Here is a 13,552-nt window from a genome sequence, read left to right as displayed (position 1 = left end):
TAAATATTTATTGATAACACTTGGTGTAGGAGATCTACATATTGGTCTGTAAGTCCCCCTCCATGGGATGGGTCTTTTGATATCATTGATGCTTTAGAAATAGAATTCTCTCTCTCAATCATGTAAAAAAACCCAAACAAATATGAAGAACTCAAATGGGAGCTCAAGAAAGTGACAATAGTGTAGACGATGATAATGATCATGGAGAAGAGTGGATGAGAAACCCTCCTTTATATAGAAAAGTATGGAGATCTCGAAAATGGAGAATAATAAAATATTAATGACCAAATTCAGATCTAACTACTTGGAATACTTTATTATATTTCTTGGAGAGGGAAAATGAATTTAAAATGGTTAAATTCCTTTATTTAGAAATAATTAACAAATAAAATGATTTATTAATTATTTCACGAGAAACAAGAAAGGTGTGAAATCAAAATAATTATTAAATAGAGAATTTAATCATTATTCTAATAATAGAAATAAGGAAATTCAAATAAATAATGTTTTATTTAAATATTCCTAAGGGATTTAGTCAAATGTGATAAGGAATAACTATTAAATAATTATTTAATAATAATTCCTAAAGAAAATTAAATAAGTAATTATTTATCTAATTATTCTCATGGGGTTTTTTTATTTAAATCAGAAAATAATTTAATAAAAGTGACTTATTAATTTTTTTTCCACAATGAAAGCGATTTTACTATGGTAAAATTAAATCCACATGGTGTATTTCGATCCACCTAGTTAGAAATGGATAGGTGATCATTTTTTAGTGATAACATCTGGAAGCCATGGTTTGGTGTTGTTTTCGTTTAACCCATGATATCCATCATGCTTGGAATATGGAACGAGGGTGATTGGATAAAAAAAGAGATTTCTTTCAGCCTAATCTATGGTCAAGTGGTACGTGGAAGTCTCTAACTTGGTTGGAATTTTCATATGAGCACTTGTCTGGTTATCATGTTGACATTATGACTGATTTTCCATGGTTTCTATGTTGGTTATTTTCTTGTTATATGTTGGTTATATGATGTATGTTATCTTTGGTTCTTGTCATTTTTTGATAAGTTATTGAATGGTTGATGAATGCATGGATTAACAAGTGCTATTATAGTTAGCTAGAGAGGGCTTGGAGCCTTCTTAGTGATTCTCAGATGAGGACTATCAGTTTATGATTAGATATGCATTCACGACATGTAGCTTACATGTTTTCCATATGTTTGATGAAATTTCTATCACGGACTAAGCATTTCTAGGTCAAGTTACTGCTTGAGTTTTGATTGATCAACATTGTCATTACCTTTGATTACATTCTAGGAAGTTACGGCTAGTTCTAGCCAGTGGTATGGAGGCTAGCTTGAAAAGTGGCTTGGATCGTAGAACTGATGGCATTGAACTGTAGGATTTAGGTCATAACCATATGGAAGCAAGCTTGTGCATGTGATTGGGGCCTCATAACTACACGCTTTCCTTGTTGTGCGTGTGATTGGGGTACTAGGTCAATGAAGAAGGGTTGCAACTCAGGGATTTATCACTTGGGGTGGTTGTTCAACTCTTGAGTGATTTGTAGTCCTTATAGGATGTCAATTTGTGGTTGTATTGTAGGCCCCACTTCCATAACTGGAACTTGGAGGCGGGGTCATGTCATAGTGACACTCGTCTCTTGTTTACCCTAGAAAGCTGGTGAATTTGGGTAAATGTGGGAGGGGGTGTTCCAAGAATGATTGTACATAGTATCAGGGTTGCATGCCTCATATCTATAGTGCTCAGGAGGTGCATACAGTTGGGGATTTAGGTTAGAGAATTCCTAGGATCTATGTAGTAGTTGATAACAAGCAACGAGATGGAAGGTAAGATTTGTGATCAAGTTGTTTCTATTTTGATTGGTCCTAGATCAAATTATAACTATAATAGTCCTGACCGAGTGGAGTAGTTTCATTTGAATAAGGAAGTGCATGAAAATTCTTAGTTGGTGTAGTTGGCTACAAGGACCAAGAGAAGAGTTCATCATTGGGTGAATTTTTGTGCATTTGAGCTTAATGGAATTCCTACAACGAAAAATTTGAATTTTCTTCCTTTGGGTTCATATATCATGCTTTTGGGTATGAATTGGCTATTCATTCACAAGACCAAGGTATATTTATATGACAAGGCCATTGAGTGCCTAGATGAGGATGGATAAAACAGAGTCTTGTAGGGAAAGAAGATGCCAACATCGGTGAGGATGGTTATAACCATGCAAGTTAAGTACAACTGCAGGAAAGAATGTTTATTGTTTGTAGTACATGATTCTAGTGAAAAATGGAAGGAGGATGAGGATGATGAAGTCCTGGGGAGGTATCCTATCTTGCAACATTTTCAGGATGTGTTTCCTACAGAGATTCTAGAGCTACCTCCTCATAGAGAGGTGGATTTCTCTATCAAGTTGATGCTAGGAGCAACACCAGCATCTAAGACACCTTACAGGACGATCACGCCTAAGTTGTGGAACTAAATTTATAGCTTAAAGAGATGCTTGATACGAGATACATAAGGCAAAGTGTATCTCCTTGGGGTGCACCAGTGTTGTTTCTAAGGAACAAGGATGGTACTCTTAGATTGATGATTTGTTTGATCAGTTGAAGGGATATGTAGTGTTTTTGAGGATTAACCTGAGATCAGGATATCATTAGGTGCACATCAAAGAAGAAGACATCTACACGAATGCATTTCGTACAAGGTATGGGCACTATGAGTTTGTGGTGGTTTCTTTTTGTCTTACCAATGCTACAATCACTTTCATGTGTTTGACGAACAATGTGTTGCGCCCTTACTTGAATAAGTTTTTGATAGTCTTTGTTGATGATATATTGGTCTATTTAAAGAATGAGGAGGAGCATCGAGAGCACCTGGCAACAATTTTGAGATTGTTGAGAGACCATAAGTTGTATGCCAAGTTCAACAAGTGTAGCTTCTTTCAGTTTCAAATTCATTACTTAGAACATGTTTTTTCCAAGGAGGGGATAGTAGTGGACCCGAAAAATATTAAGGCTATCATGGGGTGGCCAGTGATGAAGGATGTGGATGATGTCAGATCATTCATGGGTCTAGCAAGTTATTACATGAGGTTCATCAGGAACTTCTCCAAGATTGAATATCATATTACATCTTTGCATAGAAAGGGAAATAAGTTTCAATGGACTGACAAGTGTTAAAATAGTTTTGATTAGTTGAAGCAGTTGCTTAATAATGCTCCAGTTTTGAGGATTGCAGATTGTGATGAGGACTCTATGGTTTTTATAGATGTTTGCAAGGAACAACTTGGTGGATTCCTGATATACGAAGGGAAAGTTATTTGCTATTAATTACAAAAGTTGGGAATGAGAATAATTATGTAACTCATGATCTTGAGCTAGAAACAATCATTCATGCACTGAAGATATGGAGACATTATCTCCTTGGAAGGAGGTTCATTTTGATGAGTGACCATAGTGGACTACGATACTTTTTTGACCAAACCAACTTGAATGCAAGGCAAGCTAGATGTTTGGGTACTCTTAGTAAGTTTTATTTTGAGATAAAGTAATAAAAGGCACATAGAAGCATGTTGTGGATGCCCTTGGTAGGAGAGTGTAGGTGAATCATGTTTCAGCTGTGAGCTCTTATGGGACAGGTTTACAAGAGAAAATATTACATGCAAGGAATCATGAGGAGAGGTACCAAAAGATGAAGCAGAGATCATAACAAAAAGGTTATAAGGGTGAGGAGTATCACCTCACAATAGATGGATTTGTTAGATTTAGGAGCAAGATCTATGTGCATAACAATGGTGAATTGAATAAGATTATTTTGAGAGAGTTTCATGTCAAGCCATATTTAGGCCACTTTCAATTCCATAAGACTTTGAAAAATATCAGGAAGTTATACTACTGGCCTAATTTGAAGAAAGATATGGCTAGGTTTATTGCTAAGTGCTTGGACTATCTGTAGGTGAACGCTAAATTTAAGCACCCAACTAGTTTTCTGCAGGTTATTCCAATTCTGAAATGGAAATGGAAGGTCATTTCCATCGATTTTATTACAATATTGACAAGGAAATCAAGGCAACATGGCTCCATCATGGTCATGATTGACAGGTTAAGAAAGGTAGCTCACTTCATTGCAGTGAAGTCTACTAATTTAGCTAGTGAAGTGGCTCAAGTATTCATTAAGGAGATAGTGAGGTTGCATGGAGTTTCCAAGAGGATTATATCAGATAGAGATGCCAATTTCACTTCTATGTTTAGGAAAGATTTGTTTACAGGTGTTATAGACATTTTTGGGCACTGCAACCCCAAGCATAAAATGTCCATAAACCAAGGGCTCCTAAGTCCCTAAAAGTGTTGTTCCAAACCCTAAAGAAACAAGGTCAACTGATTACAGCTTCTCCCAGAAGTTCTCCATGAAAAACTACTCAGAACTAGTGAAAACAGGATCATTTCACCTGCTCCATAGGAAAAGTGTGTTGCATCTCACCTAAGTACACTCAGTGGGCGCATTGCATTTCAAAAAGCCCTTCTATGTGTTATAGACAATTTTGTGCCTTACAGCAACAAGCATGAATTGTCAATAATCCAAGGGATCCAAAGTTCCCTAAACATGATGTTCCTACCCCTAGAGGAACAAGGTCAGCAAACCAATAGCTCTCAGATCAGTTCTCCACCTGAAAACACTCAAAAACAAGCAATCTTGAAATCAAAGCAGGTGCTCCACTAGGTTTCTGCGCTGAAACTCAGTTGCTCCATGGTGTACCTGCGTTGCAAAGCAAGTGGGACAAAGGCCACCTGCGCTGAGCGAGAAGGTACAAGTGGCACAGTGAGTCATTGCTTTGGAATCTTCCAAAAATGACACTTGGATCAGGTATTTCGCCTTGTGATGAGTCAGAGGCTCTGTTTCTCCAAGTGGAAGCAAAGTTCTCCAAGTGGACTCAAGAACTGAAGATCAACTAAAGATTAACTGAAGAGAGAGAGGACACAAGGCAACTACACATCAGTTGCAAGCTGACTCATCCTTTCTCAATTCATCTATATATTGAGCTCTCTCCTATGAGCTCAGGAGGCTGGAATTTTGTGCAAAGTAATGATATGTTGTTGGTTTCACTATTGAGTTATTGGGTGATTGTTTGAGAGAGGTGAAGAAGAGCAATTCTTTCTGCTGGGAGGTGTTGCTGGGTTGGAGCCTTCAATGGTTGTAATACTCTCAGAACCTTTATTTCTTCATTAATAAAAGCTATTGAGGTTCTTCTATGTGCTCTTGTTTCAATTATATATTGTGATGATTGCATGTTTGGTTTACACTAATCCATGAACCAGTTATGATTGCATGCCTCTTGTAGTTTCCTTCTTTGTTATTTTGCAGGATCTCATCGTAGCTGGGCGAACAGAAGAACAAAGAGCTAGGAGTAAGCGGCCAAAGAGAAGAGTTTGGATTCGACATTAAGCGCAAGGCAACGGTTAGTGCTTTCTCCATTCTCTTTTGCTTTCATAAAGAAGTAAACCTTAAGTAGTTTGTTTTACAGTTGTTGCTAAGGAACTGTCACCCTTAGAGTGGGATAGGGTCATCCGAGTCGGATACTTTTCCCTACAACAAACTGGCGACTCCGCTGGGGATCGTATCCGTTTGATTGTGTTTGTAGTATTTTGCTATTCATTTCCTGAACAAAAGAGTACCAAATCGAAAAGCTTTTGACTATATCAAAAGCGAAGTAGAGGGCAGCTACTCTTGCTCATTTTCTGAGCAAATTCATGATTTGAAGAGCTGATCTACAAGGATCCTTGTAAGCTCTTAGTGATAGCTTTCCACCTTCCTAATCATCCCTTTGAGTATGCTTGACTGATTGCTTCTGATTTGAGCAAAAACCGTGCATTTTTGAGAAAATTATGACCCGGAAACTGTGAAAACGCAATTCTCGTTTTCCAAAGCAGGTAGTACACAGGCTACCTGCTTTGCAACGCAGGTCCCGAAGGGGCTACCTGCACTGAGAGCCAGTTTGGCTGTGCAGAGCCTGCGTTGGCCCAAATTTGCCTAGTGCATTTGGGGTTTCCTCCTTTCTCTTGCCTGTTTTCACTTAGTTTTGCTGCTAGGTGTCAGTCTTGTGCCTGTTTTGAAACCAATATTACTTGCCATCATTCTGCCTCTGTTATATAATGAAATTGTACTTGTTCTTTGTATTTCTTACTCATTTACAATTTCCCATAACGAAAAGTAAACTAGTCATGCTTTTGGCCTTTTAGATCTGAACCTGTGTTAGGCATTTTGCTGGTCTAAAGAGTTAGCTTGTTTGCTGTCCATAGCTGATTAGTCATTTTACTTTCGTTAGTATGGTTTGATTTCATGTATTTCCAGTGATTAAGCAAGTGAATCTTAAGGTGTCTTTTGATTTTGGACAAACTTGTTTACTTTCGCTTTAAATCGAAATCAAAGTTATATAACCACTTTCTTTTTGTAATCCATCCACATTAAGAAAGGGAAAAGAAAATACATGCATTGTGCATTTTGCATTTGACTGTGTGCTTGACGATTTAGGAAAGATTTGCATTTTAGTGCGTGCTATATGATCTGTGTGAAAAGATTTGCCTTTCTTTTCCCTCAGTAGTTAAGGTTTTCAAAGTTGAAAGATTGAAAAGTTTGCTTCTCATCTTAGACTGCATTCAGGAATTTGTTATATACATCTCGTGCTGATCCTTAAAGGCAAACTGATAAGCAAGATCAACATTAAAATAAATCCAATTTACATAACAACGCTTTGTAACATAACGCAAACACATAGAGGTCTAGGTAGAGACGTGTTCCGGCGTCGTTAAACATAGTGACTGTCGATCTCTACGAAGGTGGGTGATTCCTCCTGAGAGTCGGTGGCACTAATACGGACTTGTGCTCCCACGTACCGTCGCGTATATATTGGGAGACCCCTATAGGCAATTATCCTTTATCCATAGGAAGCCGTGTCGGCCGCCCTACTGATCGCGATGCAGTGAACACAGCATTCACGAAGATCGACCACCCGTACCGTAAAACGTATTCTGTGGTTTCGCGAAAAGTTTGGCACACCCTCTGCCTAGATCTCCAGAGAAGTTTCTTTTGGCTTTTTTCAAACTCTATAACTGAAAAAGTCCATCCGAGCATTTGTCACTTCGGGCTCGTTAAAACATTGAAGGCGACTAGAGTCATATTTAGCTTTTTCTCGACTCTTAAAACATGAAAAAGCAAGTTTGTGTCTAAAAGCGTCGTTAATAAAATTTATTTTAAGCGGAACATAATCACCTGTTATTCCCACGTTGATCTTTCAGTTGAAAAGTATGGAGCCCACCAACCAAGGAAACAACCTTGGTGGAAGTCCAAATCCCTTCTCCTCTTGGGGAGATGTTGGTGCGCCTCATATGGCAACATTGTCACTTCCAGGATTGACAATTGGCCTACCTGTATGGCTCTTTTCAACTAATGTAGTCCAGATCGCCACTAATCTTGAGCAGTCGAATCAACAGTCAGAACAGTCTAGAGCTACCCACCAGCCTTCCACTTCTTACAATTCTTCCTCTGATCCTTCATCTTCACAAGGAAGAGCCGGCAAAAGTCAGCCTCCCATGGAGAAGAAGGAAAAGAAGAAGAGAGAAAAGAAGTAGAAGGGGCCTATGGCGAAGGCGACTGGGGGCAAGCAAAAGACAGCTGACAAAAACCCACACACTGCACCAACCGGGCCTAAATCGCCATGTGTCATTTGCAAAGGGGCCCACTTCCATCGTGATTGTCCCTGTATTCCCCGGATACTAAGGGACTGGTCCCCAAGGTTGCACAATCCGGTAGCATCAACCTCTGGTAGTCAGGTTGATTGCAGTCCGTCAACTAGCGAGAGTGAAGGACGAAGAGGGAGACCAAGATCACCCTGTATATTGTGTGAAGGCGATCACGCCATCCACAAATGTCCATTCTTAGATGAGGCAAAGAGAGTTTTGGAAGATCGTCCGGTTTCACCGTTACGACTTCCTCCTGGATACCAAAAACTCGCGCCTAATCCCTCGGTAGTTGAAAATCCAGCTGACCCGCTCAAGTGGTCAGCTGAAGTGTCGGTCATTGAAAATGAACCTACTGAATCCAGAACAGACGAAAGTCTAAAGGTCGAAACGGCAGTCGACCCCGTTCTTCCTTCGGAGGTTTCATCCTCCAATGACCCCGTCATTGAAGACCCATCTTCAAATGACACCCTCACTGAAGAGGATAAGGATGACACCGTCCATATTCTTTTCATCAACACAGACTCTGATGAGCATCAGGGCAATGCGCCCATTCCTTTATCATAGGAAGGAACATCGTCAGGGTCGTATCCGGCCGTATATTCGGTCCCACCACCAAGCAACCTAGTTGTATCCTTTGATTGGAATCAACTAGGCAGACCCCGGTTACCAGCCAGTATCCCATTCAGAATCATAGTCCAAATCTACAGAATGGTGATGGCTGGAACTATCATTGATGAAGGGGCATCTGTGAGTATCCTTTCCTCTGTTGCTTGGAAAGCACTGGGTTGCCCGGCGCTTTTACCTGAGATGAGAAATCTATCAGGTTTTGATGAAGGAACCAGTCACTCGTTAGGGATTCTCCCCAATGTTCCAGTTACATTGAAAGGGAAGACAGTTCATATGAACATCATGGTCGTCTAGGGACCCTTGGCATATAACTTACTCCTTGGACGAGACTATATATACTGCATGGAGGCAATAGTGTCCTCGCTCTTTAGAGTCATGTGTTTTCCGCACGAAGGAAGAATGGTCAAGCTCGTAGACCAACTTTCATTTCCAGGATCACGCATTGCAAATAGTCAAATACCATCCCTTAACGGTTTATTCACTCAAGGAATGCCACCGCCTCCGGTTCTACTTCCCGATGAATGCGAGTAATTCGAGAAGAAAAGAATGAGGACCCAGGGGGCATGCACCCTGGCCTGCCTCGGGCAGAGAAAACCTTAGGTATAAAGTTAATTTCCGCAGAAGAATGGGCTAGTCCGTACCCCGTCCAAAAAAGGAAGAGAAGGTTGTTCTAGGATAAAATTCTTTTGTCAAAGTTATGTTGAAGCGGAAGAATCGCTCCCTTTGTCTAAAGAAGTGGGCTCTCCTAAGGAGGGGATCTATTTGTGGCAGCAAGAAGGCACCATCTTTGAATGTCAAGCCTCACCCATTAAAACAATATGTTTTAAAAGAGAAGTAGGGGCAGTCTTCAAAGAAAGAGAGGAAATTGCTGCAACAAGTAGTCACCATCCTTAGCAACCTAATGATAGACATCGCCGAAAAGAGAGTTTAGTTTGCGGCAGCAAACAAAACCATTTTTCGGATAATAAGTAAGAGGACCTCTCCCCCGTAACACCAATGTTTTATCTGTTGCGATCTTGCAAAAATCAAAAAGTGAACTGATGGGAAGACAAGTACCATCGGCACCGAAAAATAACGAGAAGACAAGTATCGATAAAAATATAGCAAGACGACAAGTAGAAAAACAAAGGTGGGACAGAGGAGAAGAAGAGCCTTGAAATTATACTTTATACCTGGGGGCATGCAAACCTTTTGGAGTGCAAGCACGGGACGACTATTTATTTTTTGTAAATTTTTAGGTCCTCCCTTTAAACCTGTAGGTCTAACCCATTAAACTCGTAGGATTAGCCGTTTCCAGCTTGCATAAAGAAAGGATGAAGGGCAAAAGTTAAAACCTGCCAAATTGGAGTAATTAGTGAGGTATCGCTCCTTAAATAAGATTACCTCACCTAAAGCATTCCTTGTATTAAGACTGGTATAATCGAGCAGTTTTAGCAATGTTCATGCTCGTTAAAAAATAAACGCAAGAATCGAGCAGTTTTGTACAGAGTTCATGCGCGTTAAAAAATAAACACAAGTTGTGAGCAATCTTTCCCTACAGTTCAAGCTCATCCAGAAAAAATGAACCGGTAAACAACCTCGAGAAATGTAACCTTTGAAAGCCATATTAAAAGCCCTTGGTCGTGTTTATATGCCATCACCTCCATCCGTTCATTTGGCCAATCGTTCACCTCCATATGTTTGTTTACCCATTTTGAGGAACAGCTGCGAAGAGTGATTTCACTTAGCCATCCTTGTGACACTGCCGTGATTGGAGAATTCCAACCTGTACCTGGAATCTTCTGCTATCCCTGTTCATCACTCGTTCCTCAAAAGACGAGTCTTCTTTGAGCTCTTTTCACTGACTCGTAAAATATGAAAAGTTTGCCGAGTTTTGGCCTTCCAGCTCGTTAAAGAACAAGAAGAGCTATCCCTCCTCTAGATTTTAATCTTTTTGGACCTGAGGGATTATTACACAAAAAGATCGAGCGCTTGTTTTGTTCGGCTCGTTAAAGAAATCGAAAATTCATCCCTTCTGTATTGTTTTATACTTTTTCGGACTTAAGGGATTAGAAGACGAAAAAGGAATTTTGGAGTTAACTTTTCGTACCTTTTCAGACTCTCTAAAAATGAAAAGGACCAAGTTTTCTTTGTCGTTAGACTCGTTAAAATGATTAAATAGCGACAAACTTGTCTTTAGACGAGAACGAGTTTCCCTATCGCTAGGCTCGTTAAAACATAGCGATGGGCTTGCCCGAAGGGCAGGTTATAGAACAAGCATATGTTATCCTCCTCAAGCTTGACAAAAATAAAGAGGTACTGGTCAGCAATGACTGGGGAAAAATTGGGAGAACCTCACAGCATTAATGGTAGCAAGTCGCTCTTGAACATGACACTTTGTCCTCCGTATCACATCGGGTTGGGTTGTTTCATTCACCGGTCTCATAACCATGGTCTTCGCCACACCATCCACAATTGGGGCAATGCTACCAATCCATCACATCCGTGTCGTTATATGTTCAAGAGATGTGGTTCTGTAAAGAGTCAACCGTGTTCCACCCACTGCCATACATTATCCTTCATCCACTTCATGACCGCCACCCTGAATCATACATCACAGTTTGTTTTCACCTCATCACAATCACTAGCTCCGTTCCGTGTCACTGATGTGGGATTCATTAAGGCCCTCCTTTGACGGATCGCTCCTTGTCGACATCAGCTCATTATCCAAGGAGTTGATCTAGGAACACCCCCCTCAGTACTTTGAAGCTTGCATGCCTCAATGGCAAGTTTCTCACTTCCGGCGACAGGTATACATCAACGACCTTCGACCAGAAGATTTTGCATGGTGGTCGACGCCAAGTCCTTTATTCCCACCATGTGGATTGTACTGCCGTACCTTGAGGGTCATCATCCTTATCAGTGACTCCTCTCGCGCTTGTTAACGGTTTACATCATTGACCGGTAATCAAGCGATGTCTTTCCATGTTCGACTTCAAGAAATTCTCACATGGATCGACTTGTACATCGAGTGAAGATCGGAAGAGATTGAAGACCCCGGATCTAGTTTCATCCATCCGGGCTGCGATATATATTCAGGACATAAAGACATTTGATATGTACACCATTACAGCAGATGATCATCCTTCTCAAAGGATGATAATTTCAGCAGAGAATTATCAGTCTACAATCAGACGATCGTCTGTTCTATGTACCAAAATGTATTTATAAAGCTGAGCATGGGAATGCCCGCCTCAGCTAGATCATGAAAAATGTATGAAAAATAATGTATTGTATTGTATCTTATTACAGGACACTTCTCAGCAGATTGAATGAACTTCGGATCCTCTCAATAAAGCATTTCACCCGATAAACGACCTCATACTTTAGGGGGCATCTGTTATAGACAATTTTGTGCCTTACAGCAACAAGCATGAATTGTCAATAATCCAAGGGATCCAAAGTTCCCTAAACATGATGTTCCTACCCCTAGAGGAACAAGGTCAGCAAACCAACAGCTCTCAGATCAGTTCTCCACCTGAAAACACTCAAAAACAAGCAATCCTGAAATCAAAGCAGGTGCTCCACTAGGTTTCTGCGCTGAAACTCAGTTGCTCCATGGTGTACCTGCGTTGCAAAGCAAGTGGGACAAAGGCCACCTGCGCTGAGCGAGAAGGGACAAGTGGCACAGTGAGTCATTGCTTTGGAATCTTCCAAAAATGACACTTGGATCAGGTATTTCGCCTTGTGATGAGTCAGAGGCTCTGTTTCTCCAAGTGGAAGCAAAGTTCTCCAAGTGGACTCAAGAACTGAAGATCAACTAAAGATTAACTGAAGAGAGAGAGGACACAAGGCAGCTACACATCAGTTGCAAGCTGACTCATCCTTTCTCAATTCATCTATATATTGAGCTCTCTCCTATGAGCTCAGGAGGCTGGAATTTTGTGCAAAGTAATGATATGCTGTTGGTTTCACTATTGAGTTATTGGGTGATTGTTTGAGAGAGGTGAAGAAGAGCAATTCTTTCTGCTGGGAGGTGTTGCTGGGTTGGAGCCTTCAATGGTTGTAATACTCTCAGAACCTTTATTTCTTCATTAATAAAAGCTATTGAGGTTCTTCTATGTGCTCTTGTTTCAATTATATATTGTGATGATTGCATGTTTGGTTTACACTAATCCATGAACCAGTTATGATTGCATGCCTCTTGTAGTTTCCTTCTTTGTTATTTTGCAGGATCTCATCGTAGCTGGGCGAGCAGAAGAACAAAGAGCTAGGAGTAAGCGGCCAAAGAGAAGAGTTTGGATTCGACATTAAGCGCAAGGCAACGGTTAGTGCTTTCTCCATTCTCTTTTGCTTTCATAAAGAAGTAAACCTTAAGTAGTTTGTTTTACAGTTGTTGCTAAGGAACTGTCACCCTTAGAGTGGGATAGGGTCATTCGAGTCAGATACTTTTCCCTACAACACTATGGGGTGCGATGGGCGAGAAGAGACAAATGGCAGTGTCAATCTGCGAGGTGGAGAAGCATGGAATCTTCCAGAAACTTCTCCTGTGACACTTGCCTTTCTGAATTCGACCAGGGATGAGTAAGAGATCATCAATCTCCAAGTGGAAGCAAGAACTATCAGAGGTAAGACACTAATCAAATCACAAGCTGACTCATCTCCCTTACAGATATCTATATATGGATCCCTCATCCCAGAGATCCAGAGGCTGGAATTTTGCATCTTGTAAGGAATTGCTGTTGGTTTCTTGAGGCAACATCATAGTGTTGGGTGATCTAATCTTTGCATGAGGTGAAGAAGGGCTTACTTGCTGAGAGGATGATGCTGGGTCAGAACAACTGGTTGTAACTCTCTTGGCTCTTTCTTGATTATCAATAAAGCTATTCAAGTTTTCCTCCATACTCTTGTGTAATCTATGTTTTGTGCATTTGTATGGTCAATTTACATCTGATCCTAGATTGTTTATGATAATAGATCCATGTTCTCGTATAGTGTTATGCTGCTTTGATTCTACAGGTACTCTGTAAAGCTGGGTATACAAGGAAGCAAGTAGCAAAGGACTATCAGAAGAGAGAGGAATCGAGCAAGGAACCAAGCGCAAGACAGAGGTTGGTCTCCTTTATTCTTCTCACATCTATCTTTCATAAAGGAAAACAAAAGTAGTTTTATTTTGTTTCTAAGGTAGC

The sequence above is a fragment of the Pinus tabuliformis genome, chromosome J (genome assembly GCF_031772625.1).
Source record: "Pinus tabuliformis cultivar Carrire ecotype Pingquan chromosome J, CPIR1, whole genome shotgun sequence".
NCBI classification, from domain to species: domain Eukaryota; kingdom Viridiplantae; phylum Streptophyta; class Pinopsida; order Pinales; family Pinaceae; genus Pinus; species Pinus tabuliformis.
The sequence above is the reverse complement of the archived record's forward strand: the minus strand, read 5'-3'. Positions refer to the sequence as shown.